Source organism: Cupressus sempervirens, chromosome 2 (genome assembly GCF_028749045.1).
Source record: "Cupressus sempervirens isolate cs-2001-9-10 chromosome 2, ASM2874904v1, whole genome shotgun sequence".
In the NCBI taxonomy this organism is placed as follows: Eukaryota; Viridiplantae; Streptophyta; class Pinopsida; order Cupressales; family Cupressaceae; genus Cupressus; species Cupressus sempervirens.
Window position 1 is genome coordinate 289,997,644 of NC_143119.1, and position 23,824 is coordinate 290,021,467.

Genomic DNA, 23,824 nt, shown 5'->3' on the forward strand with positions numbered 1-23,824 from the left:
AAGCTGTGTGTATAGCTCACTGTATTAAATTTATTTCATAAGGAAATACATGAATAGATACATATGAATGAAAGAAATAAAGAGTAGAGATAACCAGTCATTGCCTGTTGCTTTGACTATTTATGCATTCTTTCTCGGGCACAGCAGAATCCAGCTCCAAGCTTCACATGATCTCTAGTTTGCAAAAAACATGAAAGCAACTGATGTTAGATCCCGAAGGATCTAAGCAATGACTACCTATCTCTACAACTACATACTCTATCTGTTGATGCATCTCATTATGAAAGACAAGAAAGCTGAAAGAAATAAAAGTTATTTATGGGTGTCACGAGCCCGTGCTCGAACCTCGTAAATAATATGCCACAAGGTACAAAAGATTACAACAAAAGAATTAATGATTGATAGCATTGAAATGTATAACTTACTGTAGAAAAGCATGGACATGATTTTTTCCTTCGATGAAGACAATAATTGATTGAAAATTACAGCAAAGATTTAAGGAAAATGAAGTAAAACCTGTTTGTACATCACGAAGATTTAAAATTACATTTTCAGATAAATCGGTATGTAGCAGCAGTGAACTCAGTTTCAAATAATACAAAATGTAACTGGAATCTATATATGCAGTAGATACAGCCTATCAACAAATACCCATAGTGGAGGAGGAAGTGTAACATGGTGGTCAAGGACTGTATCATCCAAATGTTTGCCTTGGGAAAAATGGGTCAGCTCTATGGAGTTATGAATGATAGAGAAAAATAAATATATATTTATTTGGAGGAAATGAAGGCTGATGCAGACTACATCAAGAGACAAGGAAGAGTATTGAATACTTTAGATGCAGTATTGGATGTGAGTGGTGTTTATAATCGAGAGAAGGACAGCTATGATCACCATCAGAAAGGGGTTTGATAATGATTTTGGACATGGTTTTAAAACAAAATTGAGTTTAGCAGGCCTTGTTTACAAGCACTATGGAAGGGAGATAGTAGCTAAAGAACTTGGGTTAAGACCAGATCATTTGGATGTTGAGAGTGTTTATCTTTCTTTATACAAATGTTTTATGGAGGAAATTGACGTTGTTGACAATGGCATCAATCAGTATGATACTAAAAGCCAGCTAGGTATATCAATAATACATATTTGTCGGCAAAGGTTTCACGTATCAACCCTGATTAGATGGAGGAAAATACAGCTGAGAAAGAGGACCACCTTTTTCATTGTGCTATGATGGTTGCTGGTAAAGACTTTGTAGAGATGTTGCACCATTATGCCAAATCTTGGTTACCTGGATGCTCAATAGTTGCAGACTGCATGAAGTTGTGGAATGACATTGATCCAAGTGGAGAGATAATGTTACTAAAGAGATATTGCCCATGGAAACAACATTATTTTCAACTTGAGCCAAAATTGAATGAAAATTTAAAACGTCATTGAGTTAAGCCATTACACAACAACAAAACGTTTCTAGCAAATATAAACAAAAAATTGCAGATTTGAACCTCTACTTGCAGGCGGCAATGAAAAAGAAACATTAGTAATGGGTTTTAATAGTGCCTCATATTTTTTAAACAAGTGAAGGCAACATAGATTTGCAAGATGTTTTAGTAGCTTCTCGCGCAACAACTGGTCTCGCAAAGATGACAGCAAGAAAACTATTTACGCTGGAGCATACAACTAGTGACTTGAATCTACCACTAGACACTCAGATTAACTGGGCAAAGGCAAACTAATATATTTGATCTAAATTTGGAAAGTTCTGAAAATAAGAAGAGAACTAATAAAATCCGTATAGAAGTATCATTAACAACAGATAAATGACCATGCTTCTAGTCATGGCGGGTTAAAGCAATAGATTCTATTTGGGTTTTTTCGAAACATAATTTGTTATATATTCAAAGAGAAACTTCAAAACTTCAGATGCTTTTTGAAAGTGCAGAGAGCCCAGTCACAGTTTCAAGTTTTTCCTAGAAAAAATCATAGTAACAACATCAGATTTAGAAAATTTAAACTCTTACCTCTGTGGCTATAATGGAAGGTGCATAGTCACGGGAGAATGAAGACCAAGTAATATGCAGCAACAAAGAAAAATCCAGAGCTCCTCAACTTCATACAATGTATCAAATATAACAAATTCATCGATGGATACAACAAACTCATCAGAAGACTCCATTTTCTCCAAACCCTCGAGCTTTCCAAATGTTTCATAGAAAGATGCATATTAAAAACGAAAGCTTTTTAGGGTTAAAGCTTGTTACGCCCCTTTCAAAGTTACATAATTCTTTGAGATCCGCGACCTTTCATGGGATTTTATTTCTTTTTGAAATAAAATTCATATGTGTGATGAGTGAGGTTAATGCTGAATTTTTTTTAAGCTTATAACGTTACTTTATATTCTTGCATATAACTATAATAAAGAAATAATATTTAAATGATTAGTTCTAGTCATTTAATATTATTTTCTTATTCCAAAATGTAAGAATATTATTTTAAATCATTTCTTTTGCATAGATATTAATGTAAAGAGAAATATTTTAATGACGTAATTATAAGTCATTAGATATTTTTCTATTTTTAATGCAAAAGATAGAGTCATGTCATGGTCTTTAAGACTAAAAATAGTTAGGAAACATATGCATGGAATATAGGAGGTCGGATTTTGACTTTACTAAGTCAGTTTGGGGGTCTTTATGACCAGTTTGAGCATTTTGTGGATAGTGGAAGGTGAGTCATAAGGTTCTTTATGATTGACTGGAGCTTTTTGAGCAAAAGATCATTATTTTAGAAGGTTCTAAGCCCTATTTTCCAGGCTATCTTTCTGCATACGACCCAAACAGTTGAGCATTGTATTTAATGAGTTTTCTAACTCATTGAAAGAGAGTTTTGATTTTATGACTGGGTTTTGAGACATCTTTGGAGTCCTAAGCTTTGTTACAGGGTCTGTAATTCAACATTTTGAAGAAATAATGCCAGTGACAACAATGTGATTATGCCTTATGAAGTAAATTGTTAAGTTCTTTTTCCTTTCTACAAATTCTGTGTGTGTTTTGAATGATTTGATAAGTTAACCTATGAATGTTTACATTATTCCTTGTTTTCTGTCTCATTCCAACACCTTTTTGTGGAAAAGTAAGTCTGCTTGCAGGTTATGATATGTGTTTATAGGTGAAATTAGTCAAAGTGAGATAGTAATTTATCCTCTTTTTGTAGTTTCAGTATTGAAACCTTATCTTAAATCACTTGTGCAAGCCTTTACAGGAAAATGTGCTTTATCTGTATTTCATAGAACTATAATCCTCTTTGTTACATGTGTGTTACATCTTCATAGTAACTTCTGGTGTATCACCTCTTTTCTTAGTTTAAGCTTTAGGTTTTAGGTTTATTTTCTGCACTTTCTTACCTTTTCCCTGTAAGTTTTCATTAAGTTTTAGAGTGTTTCACTAAAAGATATAATAGTTTCCGGCCTAGAATCTGGAGGTTTCATTTCATTATCCAGTCTCACGTAATGAAATGACTCCCATGTTAAGTAAGGGTTACTGAACATTGCCAGTTCAGTAGGGTGCAAATCCTGAAACTTAACATGACTATTTCATAAATTGATGTCATGATTTCAGAAAATGCAGTATTAGGTCATATGTAAATGTTGGAAACATTGAGTTCAGTGGAATGGTGGCGTGGTGTTAATGTAATGGCTTCAATATTTTTTGTTCGATGGTGTTTTACATTGGAGACAAGTAGATTCTTTGACACAAAAGTTGCTATGCCATGTATATGATACATCATATGGTGGTTATATTTTTCAAGCAAAATATTTGTGAATGGTGTATATATGTGTGTTTCTTGTAAGCATAGAATGCTTGAGGACATTATGTCATGGTCAATGGTAAGCTCATGTGCATGGATTTTTAAGCTACGGGTGTTTAATGTGCACAATATTTTGTGGGGCAAAGAATTTGAGCATGGTAGAGGCTTGTCAAGTTTCCATTGTGTTGTTGATTGCAGCCGATACATTTCTTGCTCAATTTGTTGTTTGACTTTAAAATGTTTGGGAAGTAAAGGAGTCAATAGAAATAATGATTGAATTTTTTTTGTTCTTGATAGTGTTGTGTATGTTAATCCATGTTGTGTTATGCATGTTGGATCAAATGCAAGCCCACCCATTGTTAATCCTTGTGATCGGTGAATTGTTCGAGCGCATGTGATCTGTATTGGGAATTGGTTTCTAATTTTTATTTTCTCATTACTAAGTACCTTTGGGATGGGCCTTGCAATTCGAGTTATGGGAACCCAGTGTTTTTCTATTGTTGGAGCATAGTATTGATCTAGTGCTTTTTGTTGTTGTTTGCCAACTTTGGGGTCATTGAATTGGATCCATACGATATCAAAATCTTGATGTTTTGTGTTGACTTGAAGATTCCATTAGACCCATTTACTAGGCCATCTTGTGTATTGTAGTTCCCTCCAATAATCTCAATGAGTATGTTTGGTTTTAGGATAATTTGAGTTGGTAGTATTGCTACATGATTATATAGTCGTGTTGTTGAATAATTGTCATCTTCAACATCTATTGCATCTAATATTATGGGTGCGCCTATAATTGTTGAGAGAATATTGTTGTTGTATCTATTAACATTATTTCTTCTATAAAAAAGGTAGGGAAATGTTGGGTCAGATGGTGGTGGCTTTAGATAATTGTAGTTTATGTATTGTATATCTTCGTCTGTTTGTATACCTAGGCGTATTCTATTGAGTGTTGAGACAAAATTTTCATCTTGTTGCCGCATGGTTATGGTTAATGAGTAACACTTGACATTGTCCTTCCAAAAATTGTGAGGCATTAACTCTGTGAGATTGTGTTTGTTGTCGAGGACTAGAGCATCTAGTACAGGGAGTGCCTGGTAAAGGTCACCACAAAAAATTGTGTCAAGGTTGCCAAAGTATGCAGTAGGCAATTGTTTAATATCTCATAATCATTTGTCAATGTATCGTAGAAATGTAGAGCCAACTAATAAAATTTTGTCTATGAGGAGCACATGTAGTTGACCATAATTCTTGGACATTGAGTCCATAATTTCTATGCTAAGTGGGACAAATTTAGATTTGTTGAAAGGTATGTGAAAGGATGAGTATAGTGTTGTCCCTCCAATGTTATATGTTGCCTTGCATGTGTATGCAGTTATTAGTCCTTTTGGTTTATTTGGATCATTGTTTATGCAATTTCTATATAGATGTATTAGAGCTTCATAAATAGCTTTTGCAGAAAAAGTCTTTCCTATTCCAGCACCTCCTGTTAGGAACAAGTGCAATGGAGTCTTTAAATCTTTCATTTTTTTCATAATAACATCCTTGCAATTGCTTGTTGTTCTATATTTAACATTCTTATCAATTTGCAGTAGTCATTATTATCCATTATTTGTGGGCATTGAGCAATTTCAAATCCATTTCGAGATATGTTTTGTGGGGTTGTAGGGAATGTGGTTTGCATATGCTCCTGTATATTATAGTGGTCTTCTTGTTTATGTAATTTGTCTATATAGCATGTATTTTCAATGTTGGGTTCATTTTCAATTAGTTCATTGATAGCTGTATCAATATCACCCCATCTAGAATTTGTATTATAGCAGAAATTTGCTCAATTCAATTGGATAGTATTCTCTTGATAGAAGTATGCCTTTTCCCAATACTGGAAATTATGTTTCAATGTCTCTTCACTTAGTGTGAATGGCATGTACAAGAGTAACTATTCTTTAAAATGATTTTCTGTGTTGACGTGTTTGTTGAAATTAATGAATCATATAACTCTTGGTTTGTTATTTAGTTGAAGTTTTCTTCCATCTTTTTTGTATTTTGACACAAATTCTGCAAGGCATATGTGTGCAATAGTGTGAGGGTGTTTTAGGTAGTAGTCAATTATAGATTTGTGCATGACATTTTCAGAATCATCAGATTCTTTGTTTAAGTCTTTCGCAGATTTCAATATGAAAGTATGATTATCGTCTGATCTTGTGTCGATAAAAATGCACTTTCTAGAGCTATAATTTAAAGGGAGTGATAGAGCAAGATGCACTGCTTGTTGAGATGACATTTGTTGCAAGTTAAGTAAAGCATTTCCAAGCCTTGAAATCATTTTGACTGCATCAATATTGTTTTCTTGGTGGTCTTTACAAATTCGATGAAATGCAGTTGTCATTGTTTTATCAACTTTTGTCATGTATGAGCTGCAATACATTGCTGCTGCATATGCATTGAGGACAAATTGTGCATCCATATTTGCCTTCCATATTTGGGGTTTTTTTTTGGCAAAACTATTGTTCCATATATCAGAAGGCTTTTGTTGAAGGTAAATAGTAGGTCGATTGATTGTTGATCTTAGGGCCATTATGTATTCAGGTTCATTGGTTGAGATATCATCCAAGAAATTTTGGAATGTATATGTAGTGTTGTAAGTTGCTTTTTCGATTTTCGTAAGAATGTTTTTTGCAAGTGAATGTGTAGTTTCATCTGTTTCAAGTAGTGGCTCGAGTATTGTAGTCTTCCTTATTGGTGGAATTGGGAAGTTGAATCTACATTGTGTTTTTTTTTTTTTTTTTTTGCACTGTTTTGTATGATGGTGCTTATGCAATATAGCTATATGTGCTTCTAAATCTTTTGTGTCACATGTGATATAGGTGTCCACAAAATGTACAATGCTTGAATCATTTTTCTTTCCATAGATTGGTGCACCTTTTACCCAGATGAGAAAATGGTCATGTTCATTTCCACGATTTTGGAATTCAGTTACAGAGAAATAGTCTACAATATTTTAAAAAATGGAGTTGTCTGCAAAGATCAATTTTTTTAATGCATTTATCCTATGTCTATAGTATCGAGCACAAGTTATCAGGTCTCTTTTGATTAGGCTAAATGCATAATTTTGATTTTCATTATAAATATTTTATTTTGTTGATAACTGGTAAGAGTTATGAAATTCTTCAAGCGTGGTGTTCAAAGGTAGCCAATTTTGTTCAGCACTAGTGAACGTGAGGGAAAAAGTGGGTGGCCTCAATTGTCGTATCATCGCAAAAATATTTGTTTTTAATTGTTGTGTGTAGTTAGGAGATATTCGTATTTTTTTGAAGTCAACATAGCCAATATCTAATTTGAGTATTTTTTCTAGATTTGGTTTATGTTTGACATCTTTTGCTAATAATTTTCTTCCTTTTAATTGTCCTTTTCGTATTCTGATCCACATTGTTGATAGTACTTGTTGAATGAGTATCTTTATTGTTTTGAAAAATAGATTTTTTGTATGGTATGCAAAATTTCTATTTGAATTTAATAATTCCCATTGCACAATTTTTTGGTAGCTATAGTTGTTCAAAATATCTTCATAGCGTGGTATGCCAAAAAATAGTGTTGGAAAATTCATTTCCTCTGCATATTTATCTTTAAATATTCCAATGGGGTAGTTGTCTTGTGTAGGTGCAATCTCTATTACTTTGTCTTGCATGTTGTGAATGTTGCTTGATTCAGTGAATCCATGGATTAGAGTTTGAGATGGTTCATATTCATTGTCACTTTCATAATCTACTTCACTTGTGCTATTTTCTAAGTTTTCTTCAATGTCGTTATTGGTTTGAAGCGCTTGTTTCTAGTTATCATTTCTTTGTACATTTTGCAATTTGTATAAGGTTGTGGTTGTTAATTGTTGAAGTGCTTGCATGGTCAAAGTTGGACGCACCATGCCTTTTTGGAAGGCATTTTTGTATTCAATGCGTCTTTTTAGGGACACGTCAATTGTTGTTGTGGTATTAGTTGATAAAGGCAACGTTGTTTGTACAATTTCTGTGTTGACTGGGACATTAATAATTGAACCTGTCAAGCACATTTGTGATCTCTTGTATCCAAGTTTCCATATTTGTGCAAATGCAATTCGTAGTGAAACTAGATGCTCTTTTAATTGTGTTAATTGTTGTACATATTGTAATGGATTGTTCATTCTGATATTATGTGGAGTTGCATATTTAGGTACAGTGGAATGCTTTAATGAAGTTTGACAATTTTGACAAATTGAATCTGTTAGTAGATTGTCAAATGATTTGACCAATTTGCAATACATTTCTTTTTGTTTATTTTTGAATGTTCTGATGTCTTTCTTGAAATACAATAATTGACAAATAGAACATGTATAATTTGGTGTATCTTTAATTGTTTCTTCGAACACTTGTGTTGGGGATAATTTTTTTTAGTTTTTTTAGGTATGGATTGTTCATGTTTTAAGTTAGAAGAGGTTTTGATGTGGTTTGCTTGGAATTTTTGTTGTTCCACCATTGTATCTGGACATATAGAGTCATGGGAATCAAGTTCATAGTTTCCTCATATTTTTTGCTTTAGGTGACGAAGAGATGTATGTTCATTTGGTTTTCGTTTTTGGGCCATGCTAATTTGACTTTTGATTTTATTAGTGCTTTCTGAATTTGGCTGATTTGTCATTGTTGCATCTTGTATGTTTGATTTGAGATCAATTGTTTGCTTAAGCTCTTTGGGTAGGCATTGCATATCTTGTGTGTTAGTATTTCTTGTAGATTTCATGAGAGGTTCGAAATGTCCAAATAGTGGATTAAGATCATGGAATAGTAATGAATATGATTTTGTATTTGAATGTTTGTTGAAATGCAAGTACTTTTTCCCTCTTGTTGATGACCAAATAGATATTTGTATATTCAACCAGTTTGATAGCCAGTGTATACATAATATATCTCCCCAAAGTCTAGTTTTTGTATTTGGTGTTGTTGGTTTTGTAGACAATTGCATTCTTCGTAAATATGTTTGAACATCGTTGACTTTGTGCAACTCATATAGACTTTGTGGATTCAATTCATGGTTGTTGGAGTCAATGGCTTATGGTTCATGTCTTTCTAGGCAAGCTAAGAAATAGTGAACAATGCCTTTTCACAATTGTATTGATGTATATGTATTGTTCAACAAGAACTGCAATGAATCAAAAAGGCAATCTCCTATATTATATTTGAATTTATGTAATCTATAAAGTCATTGTTCCCTAAGTATGTTATCAATGTTACAATCTTGAATTTTTCTATTGTTTTCATAGTTCTCAATGTCTTCAACTTCTATATTTTTCATTTTTAGTTTATGTGTTGTGGCGATACTAGAATAGAGTGTGATCTACTTCTCTATAGCATAAATTAAATAATACAAACAGAAAATAATATAAGTAGTCAAAAGTGAAAATAAACTATATATTTTGTGCAAAACCTAACAGAAAAGCAATTTCATTTCTGGAAAAATAACAAGCATAAAATACATGCGAAAATGGAATTCATACCTTAAGTGTCCTATTTTCTTAACTGATTTGTTGACTTTGTTTTCTATATGTGCTTTATTTCTTTATGCAGGCTACTATGTGTCTATACCTGTCAAAAGCAACAAGTGTTCTTAGCCAACCTCAATTTAGAAAATGTGACATTAATGGTTACTTAAAATATTGATTGACTCCTCATCCTAAAATAGAAATATAGACGAGACTCATAAACATAGATATCTTAGATAAAGGAGGAGACAATAATAGAATACAAAATAATAATATGATAAATAAATATATTTAAGATACAGTCAATATTTAATTAGTATTTGAGAATATAATTCTCATTTGAAATATTATTTATTTAGTAAATGTATAAAATAATTAATAATTAATAATAAAAAATATAATATTATATAACTTAAATAAGATAATATAGTTAGTATAACTAACTCTATAATTGAACATAATACTTTAATTGTAACATAGTATACTAACGTATACATTAATTAAAATTTTAAAAGAATATATATAAATATTATTTAAATATTTCTCTATATAGAAGAGTTTTATAAAATGATAGAAATTCAATTGAATTAGAAAATAAAAATAATATTTATATTAAAAAGTATCTTACCTATATTTAACTAAAGATATTTAAAAATGTAAAGAATATTTAACTAAAAGAATTGAGAAGCTTATATATTTTAAATAATTTGAATTAATATTACAACTAACATTAATATGACTCAATAATATAATTATTCTCATTCACATGGAAAAATAGTTACATTTCAATTGAAGACAATTTTTTTTAATCTTTCATATAAATATTTCTTGTTTTTTTAAAAATAGTTCTCAATATATATTTTTTGTCATTGTTGTAGTAATTATTACTTATTTCTTATATTTTTAATAAATTAGGTAATTTAAAAAAAATTATAATGTCTAAATTATTATATTATCTGAAATATTCATTTTATTTAATAATTTTTATGTACAAATATTTATTTAGAATATTATATATTTTAAACGTACAGAGTTTATTTTTAAAAATTCAATGTCAACCAAATTAAAAAAGAAGAATAAAGCTAACTAATCTATGAATGTCAACCAAATTAAAAAAGAAGAATAAAGCTAACTAATCTATGACAAAGTATATAGTATATATAGAAGGGTAAATGATAAAAATTAGAAATAGACTAATGCTGAAAAATATATTAAGAATAGAAAAGAGTCCAATAATTTTTGCACTATTAGGATGAAACTCATATAGAATACTCAATCGAAAGACGAAAAGTTAATGGGATATCATTTTATGAATGCAAATTGCTCATGCTGTACACAATTAAAATAGCTTGACAAAAAATTTAGTCAGGGCTCAAGGATAAAGATCTGACTGTTGTGTGTGTATTTGATGTGGAATTTGATCTTGAAGGTCAAATAAGTTTTATTAAAATTATATTTCATTATCAATCTATTCAGAGCTGTATAGAGCTTCTTGATTAGAGTCAATTGGCTGCTTTTCCAAGATTGGCTAAAACTATTACAATTATATACAACAAATAAAAATTGACAAAAAAAGGACAAGTAACAATTTATCTTAAAAGAAATCTCCCCCAAGCTTTTAAAATTTGAGAATCTTCAGATATTTATATATAGAAGATAACTTAACACTATTAACCTCACCAACTAAAATACAATCCTTGAAAAAATTGACAACAAAATGAACTCCCTTACAATGAACTTTTAAGATTGGAAAATTTTCAGATATATCATAGTTATATACTGAAAGTAACATAACACTACCAATCTCATCAATTAAAAGACAATCCTTTAAAAAAAATAAAAATTCCCTCTTGCCATTAATAGATAAAAACAAAAAAATAATATTAAATCTCAAAAATAAAATCTCCTTCAACTAAACTTATTTCCAAATATTTATATACTGAACATAGCTCCACACTATCAACCAACTACACCGATTGGACAATAATAGGACTATGTGTACTTGGAAACAAGAAAGGTGGAAAGATTAGGACGAATTTTATCCTTGTTGTAAGGAATTGAGTCAGACTTTTACTGCACAGACTCTGCAAGAGACCAGCCATGTTTAATTTTCTGCCAATTTTGTTCTGCGTGGCCATGCTTTTGATCTTTTTGAGATAGTTTCTATGTGAAAAGGAGCAAAATTAGAGCACACATTTTTTATTTTCTGTCAAATTTGTCCTGCTTTGTCCCACATTTTATCTTTCTGAGATAGTTTTTATGTGAACAGAAGTACATCGAACAAAATATTTTTATTTTGAAATGGAGCCAACTATGGTTATTTTGAATTGTATGTTGTCGTAGCATGAGTTTATCGTACGGATCCTGTAATTTTAGAGTTCTTTTGAGACTCGATTAACCATTTATTGTTGGGAGGTAGTCAAATATGCTGAGCTTTGAAAAAATTGTACCAAATCCTAAATTGAACCAAATATCAATCTTCAATTTTTCTGATCTTTGGCCCACACATGGCACTGACCTCTTCTTTTTTATGAAACAAAGTTAAGCATACATATCATTCTACATGTCTGAACCAATTCATTATGGGAATGGGGTCTTAGGAAATGACATGTTGGCTTATTTGAAAGACATAATTGTGTAGCTCCTATTGTCAAAATAACCAGAGCAGCAGTGATGGAGAACCAACCAAGTCTTCTCTTTTCAACATCCATTTTAATTCACGGTACCAGCAGAATCAGAAATCTCAGAAAGAGTGGAAATTCTTTCCTCTCTGTGGGCGTGACTATGACTGGCTATGGCTAATGAACAAGAAATAAACAAAACCCACTCCTAAAAAGATGTTACAGCCATGAGATACCAAAATTCTTCTGCCATGAGGTAAAGAAATCATTGCAGTAGCAGGCGCTTCAGCCATTAAAATGATTACAAAATTCAATAGCCTGTAAATGAATTCTTACGCGCACAAGAATCGAAATTCATCATGATCCAATTCAAACAATGAGTCCGAATTTAACAAGCCCTAAATTAGTGAAATTTTCTTGTGGGTATTGATTTTCTTAGAAGCCACAAACGCTTAATAGGTAACTAAAGCAAGCCCTTCAGTCAATAAAATAGTTAGAAAATTCGCACAGCCCTAAGATGCATTTTACATTACGATCTAGTATCTGTACCTGTGTCAAATTTTCTAATTGATGGCTACCCTTGGTCTAGCTGAGAACTGTATTGAATCCAGTCTTTTGTATTGGTGGTATTGGTCATCAGTGGAATGGAGACAATAATTAGAGGACTTGTTATATGGACTTGTTATACAGCCAAAGCTCACAACAGTTCTGAGATTCGATTTGAATATTCAGGCCTCCCCTACTCCTCAGCTACCCTTCTATAACTAAATACTTCCCCAAACCCTATGATCATATTTTAAACATGCGCACCTGCTCTAATTCTGTCTGTATATTCGTTACATATATGCCAGTTCCCCTTTTACTGCGTTATGAATACCTTGTATTCAATTAGCTTTTGTAAGCTTTCATTTGTGTACCCAACGTTTAACTTTTTCTGCCTGTAAGCAGCTGTTAGAACGAAATGTGTTTCACTATTTGTAAAACTGGAACTGATTCCAGAAGCGGATGCTTCCAAAGCCACCAACGCTTTTGAAATGAAATGGGTAAGTCTCCTAATGATTTTAAAAACTTGAAAAATGAGAAAAACTCAGAAAAATGGAATGGGTTTTTTCCAAAGCCATTCAAAAGCTTGAAAAAGGTGAAGTGGGTATTGTAAAGCTACAACAAAAGAAATGGGTGTGAGCTAAAATTGCTTTTTTAACAATAAAACCCAGAGAATGTTGATTTTTAGAGCAAAAGCCCCAATTTAGCGAAATGCAACAGAGGAAAAAAAAATTCATTTTGTGTTCATCATGACCAGCGATGAAAAAAATACAACAAAGTTAACAGAAAACTACAACCCACATAGTCTGTAGATCCCAGAACAGAGTATTCAAAAAGAATTTGCACATGAAAACTAAAATGTATTCAGTTACACTGTCTATGGTCAATAATCGAAACAGAGCAAAATATACCCGGGACGAGATGTTCTAGTTGTCAATGTTCTAAACGGTTTTGAATCCTTAAAGCTTCAGAAGAAGAGCAGCGTCTGGTGGTGTCTGAGTGAACGGTGTTTGGGTGTTGCCGAGAACATAGGAAGATCTCTGGAGGCTTTGAGATGCAGGCACTAGTAAAATATGGCTAAAAGATGGTTTACAGGGCATACATTAATAATAGCAATTAATAGACATTAAATTAATGCGAAAGCTGTCAGATGACAGATCACCTTATAGGAATTTAGTAGACATTAAATTTGTGACAACAAACATTAAAGCGATGAAATGTGTCGTAGCTGTCAGATCACAGGAACAAAAACAATTAATTATATGCTTTTTTTGCCACATAAAATCTATTTTACTCATTGCATTTTTATAATTAAGCCAATCAAATGTAAGATTAATGTTTTTTATTTTTTTAAAATAATACAATAGTAATCTAAACTTTATAATAAATAAAGCTCTCCAAAAAAATCTGTAATTTCATTGGCTAGATTTTTTAGTTTTGAGAAACTGGAGGAATCCAATAGTTTCCCTGCCTTGGCAGAACTAATAATTACCAAAATCACCAAGTTCTCTCACCTCAACACTATAAGCTACAATTCAAAATACATGACAACAGGAACTGGACGCTTCGCGTCCTTGTTCGAGGTAGGGCATCCTCGACATTTTCATATTTTGCCTCTTTTTAACAGGTTGAATTTTCTATGGAGCGGAAAGGGTTCGACTTTGACGGATCTGGAGGCTCCTTCGTGCGATATCCAAGGTCGGCTACATCTTTGCTTTCAAATCAAACAGGTACGCTCATGTTCGCATTTGAGTACCTCATTTTGAATTTATGTGCTGCTGCTTTATGCAGTCTTTTGTTTTCCGGTTCGTTAGGATCGGAGATGTTTCAGCAAAAGCACTGTGGATTTGAAATGCAAAATGCTCACCCCATGTCTGTTATTTTAGATGTAAATCTATTCTCTTACGAGTTTGAAATAGGTATTTAGGGAATAGAGAGGCATAAAATGTTTAAAATATCACATATATGAATGTATTTGCAACTGTTAGTTACAGAGGAGAAAATTTATAACTTCATTTCAAAGTTTATGGCTAAAATATCACATACATGAATGTATTTGTGACTGGTTGTTATAGAGGAAAAAATTAATGAATTGTTTCAATGTTTATTATAAAATATCATATACACAATGTATATGCAACTGTTAGTTACAGGAGAAAATTCATAAATTTATTTCAATGTTTATGCTTTTGAAGGGTTAAGTATTTGTACTACTGGTAAAGCGTGAAGTATTTTGATTTCTTCAGATGCGCAAGCTATAGATTTACAAAAAAAATTGGTTAAAAAGGGATACAGACGGATAGTCACCTTGTAATTTGGTGTAGAAGCTAATATTCCTTTTCAGTTTTCCCCTAGTTGAAGAATGACGGCGTCTGTTAGGGTACTCTAGTCCAAGAAAATGTGAAAATAAACTCAACGTATTTCAATATTAAGGCTTATAAAATGTTAAGTATGGAATTGCTGGTGGAGAGTCAAGTATCTGTCATGATTCAGGTGCTCAAACTGTAGGCTGAAAAATGTTAATGACAAAAGGACAAGAAAACAGATAGGTAGTCACCCTGTAATGTGGTGTGGAGGCTAACTTATCTTTATTGATTTTTCCCTAATTTTTAAATGGCAGTGTTTGCTTGTGAATTTTAGTGCAAGAAATTGTGAAAATGAAAAAAGGTTTGATCAAGCTATTTGGACATTAGGCTGAGAAAGCTACAGCCTAATATATTGTTCGCTTCCTGATGCAGTCTTTGAAAAATTAGTAACAGTCTATGGCAATTTTCAGTGTTTAATGAATGTTAAAAGAGTAAATACTAATGGCCATGAGACGAGTCACACAAAACATGGTTGAGGTTGAAAAACATGAATGGTAGAGCCTGAAATTAAGTTGACAGATGTGATTGGTAGAGCCTGGAATTAAGTTTGATCTGTTTTGAATACGTGGCCGGAGGAATGTCAATAGGAGACTTTTGGAACGAAGGTTTCGTGATGTGAATCAAAGACTTTTAGAAAGGAGCTTTTGTCATGATTCATGTGTAAAAGTATTAAAAGTATATTCACACAAATCTCATTCAACCCTGAAAAACATGTATTTGTCGCCTAGTCAAAAAGTTAGTGTTTTGCATGCCTTAAAGGGCCCGTTTGGATTGTGGGAATTAGCAGGAATTAGAATTCACAATTCTAAAAAAATCGTAATCCAGTGTTTGTTGACAATTTGCTAATTATGATATGTAATTGTTGTCATTAATGGCAACACATGATCTACATGTTGACAGGAAACCTCAGAAATAAAGATACTTAATGTTTGGTGATAAGAAAATTGTCTAAGTATAGAATTTGGCTTACAACAGTATATTCGTTTGTTTATAACATGTTGCAAACATCATATTATGACAAGCGAAGTTATATGGAGATAGTATACATGTTGATGATTACGTGTATAACCTTGGAAGTTTGTACGGATTGTACGAAACAGAGTTAATCATGTTTTGATGAAGCAGGACAATGGAATTGAAGGAAAGAATTGTTTTGGTTGCTCAACAATTACTAGTCCATTTAGGGCCGACATCCTAGATGTTTACTCTAACTTGGAAAAATGAATTGTGGTCTTAGCCGACCTAACAGTATTTTATGTAAAGGCATGGTATTTATGCAAAGGACTTCTTGCGATAAGAAGTGTGAAATCTTGATATATCATGAGAGCGAACTTGTGAGCGAATTTTTGTGAAAGCGATATATGCGAAGTTTTGTATGAACTATTTGGTGATCTGAGATCAAGTTGAAGAAAGGCAAATAATAGTAGATTACTTGTTTGAGTGAGCTCTTCATGTAGTTGAAATTACATGTTTGGGCAGTGGGCTCATCTTGCATACATTACCCTACAACTCCTAATAGGGTTGGAATCTTCTAACAGGGATTCAAAAGTCTCATAACAGGGACTGTTATATCGAATTTGCTCATTGACTCCTAACAGGGTCCATCCTCTAGCAAGGAACATATATATCAGTATATTATCTAGTAGGTATCATCCCCATCGGGGTTATCTCTTGGCTAGGGTTTCCCTAGTTAACAAAATATGGTGTAATGAGTTATCTTTGTGCATTATTACTGTTACTATCCAGCATTACTTTATTGATTTGTTATGCATGGTTTAAAGTAAGCAATAATATCTAGTTGGCAACTAAAGTTTGTAGATTACTGATTCACCCCACCCTCTCAGTAATCCCTATTTCTAACAATTGGTATCAGAGCATAGCTACTTTTAAGAGGCTTAACAACTTAAGTAAAATCCCTATGGATATGGAACAATTGATAAAAAACCTCAAAGAAGCTCTTGAACAAATTGATCTTCTTATTGAAGAAAGAGATAAGCTGAAGGACAAATATGAAGAATCTAAAGTATACATTGGTCACTTGAAGGAAAAGATTGAACATCTTAAATTCAAGCCTGAATCTACTGATTCTGCAACTATTGATGATGACTATTCAAAGTTGAAAACAGAATACAAAATTCTGAAGCATGAATTGAAGATTACAAATTTGAAGTTGACTTTGAGAAGTGATCCTAGCAAAATTGAATCTGATTTGAAGACCAAAAATGCAGATCTGAGAGCAAGTTTGGCAAAGAAAACATCTGAGTTTGAAATATTGAAAGAAGATCATGAAGAACTCCATAAGTACAATACTATTGTTAAAGGGGAACTAACACAGTGCAAACAACAGCTTGAGAAGCTCTATTCTAGCAGAGAAAAACTTGATGATTCTGTCTATACAAAGACCTTCTTATGATAAGATTGGTCTCGGTTATTTGATTAATATATTTGCAAAGAAACCTGAGATTAGATCAGATCCGAAAGAAAAAGACAAATCTGATGATAAGATTTAGTCGAGTCAATCCTTTGAGAAACCTAAAGAAGTCGAGCGAATCAATGAAGTTGAAATCTTGGATGAACCAAAGCAAGTGGAGACTCCCAAGACAACTAGGTGTAATTTAGAGTTAAGTGCTTTTTATGTAATGAAATAAGTCATATGAAAAGAGATTGTACTAGTAAGTCATTTAATCATGTTAAGGACTTTTATTGTCATAATTGTCATGGTATGGGTTATAATGCAATTGATTGTAGGAAACCTAAGTATGATAATGATAGAAGAAATAGTAGAATCTCTAGAAATACTAACCTTGCAAATAGAAGAAGATCTAATGAAAGGATATCGAGAGAAAGAAGATCTTATGATGACAGAAGACAGAGTGTGTGCTATAAGTGTAACAACTTAGGACACATTGCTTGGAATTGTCATGCACCTGATGATTAGTAGAATCCTAGAAGCAGAGCACTTGTATGTCAGTTATGCAATAACTTCTGACACACAACATGGTATTGCAGAATGGACAGAAACTTTAGAGATAAAAGGAACAATAGAAGAAACTTCGGATCAAAAGGAATGATGGAAGAAACTCTGGAAATGATAGAAGGAACTAGGAAACTAGTAGAAGCAATGAAGAACAAAGAAACATTGTAAGTGAACTTCGAGAAGAACTTAATGAAGCATTTGTGAAAGGAACAAATATCTCAAAAGAAAAGTAAATTGATGATAAGACAATGATTGAAGTCAGTTGTTGAGTTTGATCCAATTAAGTTGAATTAAGCTTGTTCATAGCATCAAAATTTGAGAACTTCAGTTACAAACCGAATTAGAGGTAGCGAAGTTGGGAAAAGGTGTATCCAGTTGTGTTTAGATGGTACCTAAGCTCGCTTGTAATCTGGAGCTCATCTAAACAAGTTATGATGAAATTCAGAGTTATTGGTATTACAGTAAGAGTTGATTCTATAACAAAAGATGAAAAGTACATTTTTATAGAGAATCTCATGATGTGAAGTTTTGAGGATGTTTGTCATGATGAAAGGAGGCTATAGTAAACCTCGGATGACATCTGAAGATCAGATAGATTAGTTTGTGTAGTTATCTAATTACAAAACCCAAATAGCAGCTTGTTCATGTTTGCAAAGTACACAATTAATGCAGTTTCAAGTTGATGCATAAATGGAGTACAGAATTGATTTAACTTCATTTGCAAACACAGTCGAAGAGAAGTGCATTCTGAAGCGACTTGTCAGAGCAAAGCAAACCCTATTTTCGGAAAGAGGTATTTTATAGTTTTTCCACAATATTTGTTCGGTAAAGGATATTGTTGATAAGAATTATGGATATGTCAGTTGTTCACAGTATCAAGAATAAGGATAGACCTGAGTTTAAGGTAGTTTCCGTAAAACCTAGTGATGGAAACCCTATTTTTGCATTGTCTATCACCCCCAACAACATAGTCTATTTGGAAGATATAGAAAATTATTTGAATTGCAAGTTCGAGTCTATTGGCAGTGAATATATGAATAAGGATATGGAAATTATCTTTAACCACGACATGACAGTAAAGACTGGATTTGAGCATTTGAGTGAATTGGACTTCTTTAAGTATCATTTTTACGTGAACTAGATATAGATGAATGGACACAAATTATATTGAGTAGAATACATGATGGAAAGTTATGGATGCAAGATAATGTAATAGACATTTCTGCCAACCTTATACATGAGGTAATTGGTCTTAGCAAACAAGGCAGTGTACCCATAGGAGAGAAACTAGTCAAGAAGAAAGTAGAAAGCTACACTAAGGCAATTTACAATGGGAAGGCTATGGTAATCAGCTCCATCAAGCAGGATGATGTGAGATTTCTTAGCAGAATAATAGCTTATTCAGTTTGTGCAAGTTCTAAGATAGATGAACTTTCAACAGGTTTTATATATGCAACTTACAAGATTTGTGTTGAGAAAGAACAGGTGAATTTGAGTGAAATTCTGAGAATGCAACTCTTGGAGAACCTTGAGAAGATTAAAAGAACAAAGAATGGTGTGTTTAGGTTCCAGTCATTAATTAATCACGTAGTCTTTCATGTGCTAAAGAGATTTCCTTACTTGTCAGTAATAGATATTATGAGTAGTGATAGATGCACTATGGAAAAGATATCAAAGGTATGCAGAAGACACCCTACAAACAAGGTATTGGACAGTGCTAATCTGATTATGAGAACATTCCAAAATGAGATGAAACAAAGATTTAGGATCTCACCTACTATTGTGGATAGATTCAAGGAGGACATATATATTTTAGTTGACACTAACTATACATACATTCCAACAGTAGAACCTCAGGAAACATTTTTGGATCCTTTGAGCTATGAGTTGAGTGATGATATTGTAGTTGGCTACATTGATCTATTGTTGAATTTTGAGATAGATAAAGCTAAGTATAGATTTGGTACATTTGATGAGATCACATAGCATGCTCATCAAGCAACCTTGGAGAAGGCATTTCACAAGAAGGTTGAATCAGTTATGAAGAAGGCATTATTTGAGGCCGGAATGACAGAAAGTGAGTCTAAGGTAGTGAGGCAAACATTGAAACAAGGTGTATTGAATATTCAACCCTTGTCAGATTTAGTTGCAAAGACAACTTCGGGACAGAGTAAACCTTATGCAGCAGCATTCGATATTCAGCCCAGTGAACATAAGAGAAAATCAAAGAGATTAGCTGAAGCAAGGCCAACAAAGGCAAAGAGAGTCAAGCAGATGGCTTCAGGACCTGGAAAGAAGCAGAAAGCATTGTTGACAATTGAATCAGTAGTGATGAAGAAGTTGAGGAACAAGAAATCAAGGTGACTCCACCTAAACAAGCAGCAAGAAAAGCTCGACAACCATGGAAGCCGAAGATTGAAAAGATAAACACAACAATTGCAAATGAGGGAAACTTTGTTCAGAGGAACAAATTTTATGATCTTTATAATAACTTCAAGAAAGATCAAATTGATATTTCTACTATAAGACACATCATTGCAAATGATCTAAGTATGAAGGATATCAAAGGAGTAGTGAACCAAAAAGTCTATGAGAGACTTATAGAGAAGAAGATTTTTAACTTTGGAAGTCTATGCTAAGGGCAATCTACAAGACTGATGATGAAGATGAGATTAAGAGATTTTGAACTTCGGAAGTCTATGCAAGGGAAGACGATTTTGAACTTTGGAAGTCTATGCTAAGGACAATCTACAAGACTGATGATGAAGATGAGATTAAGAGATTGCTGAATAACCTTGCCTCATACTTGTGAAATAAATTAAGGCCATTTTTATTTATGGTTGGAGAGAAGGATAAGTTGAGGAAGGAGACAACAGTAGCTATCATTAAGATGTCAGAATCACAGACAACAACTCCTCGAGCCCCTAGAACAATAGAAGTATCAATAAGTGGTGATACCATGAAGATTGATCAAACCAATGTTACTCTGAACATTGATGATACCAATCCATTTGGTGGCTCCAAACCAAACATACCTGATACCAAGGATGTTGAAGATAAGGTGAAGCAAATTGAGGAAGAAAAAAGGCTTATAGAAATTAAAAAGCAAAAGATAGAGGAAGCTAAGCAAAAATTGCTTAAGATGATAGGAAAAGAAAGGAAGAAGAAGATAATAAAAGAAAAATAGAGGAGGAAGAAAGGAAAAGATTAGAAGAAAAGAAGGAAAGAGAAGAAAAAGAAAGGAAAGAAGAGTAAGAGAGGAAAGCCAGGGAAGCAGCAAAGAAATAGAGGCAGGATGAAACTAAACCATCTAGTTCATCTACTCTGCTCTCTCTTGCTAATCTATCTACCGATGACGATGATCAAACAGATCTAATCTCATCCTCGGCCAAATTAATTGAAAAAAACAGGAAAGTAAAGAGTTTACAAAGAACACGGATGGAAGTGACAGACAAGCTACACGGTACATTGGTAGTTCAACACTTAGAATTAGATCCCAAACAGAGAGCACACGCAGTGCTAAAGTCTTTTGATGAAAAGTTTACAAATTTGCTAAATGTTGCAGAGGCAAAAGCTCAGATTTCCTATGATGCTAACTTGTTTAGCACCATCTGCCATAATATCAAGAATGACTTAGTTAACCTTAATACATGCATCAAAGAACTTCAAAAGTATCAGCAGGAAGGGGAATTCTTATATGTTAAGTGTACCTTATCATACAAACTGGCTAAGAGTTTGGATAGCCAGTTAGATGCAAATTTGAATGAGTTAGAGGCCTTATCTAGCCTAATCGAGCGCCCATTGAGTAAAGTTGATGATATTGAAAGCCAAGTTGCCAGTGTTCACAGTGAGATTAGGAAACTGGAATTTCGGAAAGAGCAGATATTAAGGAGAACATCTGATTTCAGAGAATCCATTGCTCTGAAGTTATCATTTGTTGAGAAGCAACAAAAAGAATGTGTCAAGGCCAAGGACACATATACTAACTTCTTGTATTCAGATATCAATGCAGTTGAGATTGTGCATCATATGCATTATGTGCAATTCTCTCATCAACAGAGTCTACAAAAGAGACATGGACGAAAGGCATGGACAGCTTGAAAATTGTTTTTGAAGATTGTATGAAGATTATTACAGCATAAAGGCAAGGACAACAATTTTGATAGTTTTTGGATAGAATCTTGACATTCTGTGACCTTTGTCATTGATGTCAAAGGGGGAGTAATAGAAAAGAAAATTGTGAAGCAGAGAAATACTTGTTTAGTATGAAGTATATTGTAAGGGGGAGCATATATATAAAGTTGTAATAGATGTAATGTTTATTTTGTTAGTTAAGTTTTTGTCACTTAGCCAATTTTTCCTATTTTGTTGCCATTAATGCCAAAGGGGGAGATTGTTGACAATTGGCTAATTATGATATGTAATTGTTGTCATTAATGGCAACACATGATCTACATGTTGATAGGAAACCTTGAAAAATAAAGATACTTATTGTTTGGTGATCAGAAAATTGTCTAAGTATAGAATTTGGCTTACAACATTATATTGTTTTGTTTATAACATGTTGTAGACGTCATATTTTGACAAGCGAAGTTACATGGAGATAGTATACATGTTGATGATGACGTGTATAACCTTGGAAGTTTGTATAGATTGTACGGAACAAAGTTAATCATGTTTGGATGAAGTAGGACAGCGGAATTGAAGGAAATAATTGTTTTGGTTGCAAAACAATTACTTGTCCAATTAGGGCCGACATCCTAGATGTTTACTCTAACTTGGAAAAATGAATTGCGGTCTTAGCCGACCCAACAATATTTTATGTAAAGGCATGGTATTTATGCAAATGACTTCTTGCGGTAAGAAGTGTGAAATCTTGATATATCATGAGAGCGAACTTGTGAGCGAATTTTTCTGAAAGCGATATATGCGAAGTTTTGTATGAACTATCTGGTGATCCAAGATCAAGTTGAAGGAAGACAAATAACAGTAGATTACTTGTTTGAGCAATGAGCTCTTCATGTAGTTGAAATTGCATGTTTGGGCAGTGGGCTCATCTTGCATACATTACACTACAACTCCTAACAGGGTTGAAATCTTCTAACGGGGATTCAAAAGTTTCCTAATAGGGACTGTTATACTGAAATTGCTCATTGTCTCTTAACAGTGTCCATCCTCTAACAAGGAACATATATATCAGTATATCATCTAGTGGGTATCATCCCCACCAGGGTTTTCCCTTGGCTAGGGTTTCCCTAGTTAACAAAATATGGTGTCATGAGTTATCTTTGTGCATTATTACTGTTATTGTTTAGTATTACTTTATTGATTTGTTATGCATAGTTTAAATAAGTAATAATATCTAGGTGGCAACTAAAGTTTGTAGATTATTGATTCAGCCCCCCTCTCAGTAATCCCTATTTCTAACACTATTTGGGTCGACGAAACAAGAATTGGAATTTGAGAAAAATAGAATTCCGCATCCTCATTTATCCCCCAATTTGAGGATTTGGTCTTCCTTCCAAATAGTTGGTATTGCTCAAATATCTATTTTAATTCCAATTTTGGAAAAACAAGCATCCAAATTAATGAAAGAAACTTTTATTCAAAGAACGAAAAGTCGGAATCGGCAAAGCCTACTTGAATCGTAAATCGCCTATGGATTGCCACGAATCGGCAAAGTGATTTTTGACGATTTATTTTTATTTTTAATTTTTTAAAATTAAAATTATTTAAATTTTGCAAAAAAAATTTTTGTGAATTTTTGGGGCCCATTTTGATGATTTCTAGCGATTTTTGGCTCAAAAATAGGCGAGTCGATTCATCGACTCACCATGAATTGCATGCCTTAAATCAGATTGCCTGAATTGTCTGAATTGCGGTGATTCACGTTACTCTAATTTTATTTGATGTTCGTCATAGGCCTTTTTTTTGGCGCTCACTTTTGGTCTGCTAATATTGTTGTTGCCACTTTTGCTCACCATTTTATCTACTCTAGTTTCTCAAC

General features: G+C 33.0%; 2 pseudogenes across 1 annotated transcript in view; both read left to right on the forward strand.

Annotated features, from left to right (window-relative positions):
* Window positions 1-783: 783 nt before the first annotated feature.
* LOC149572205 (uncharacterized) lies at window positions 784-13,541 on the forward strand (annotated as a pseudogene).
* LOC149572206 (putative U3 small nucleolar RNA-associated protein 11) overlaps window positions 12,203-23,824 on the forward strand; it is a 146,796-nt pseudogene continuing 135,174 nt past the window's right edge. Inside the window, exon 1 of the transcript XR_016359904.1 lies at window positions 12,203-14,204. The product of XR_016359904.1 is annotated as a putative U3 small nucleolar RNA-associated protein 11 (transcript). The remainder of the gene's footprint in view (window positions 14,205-23,824) is intronic.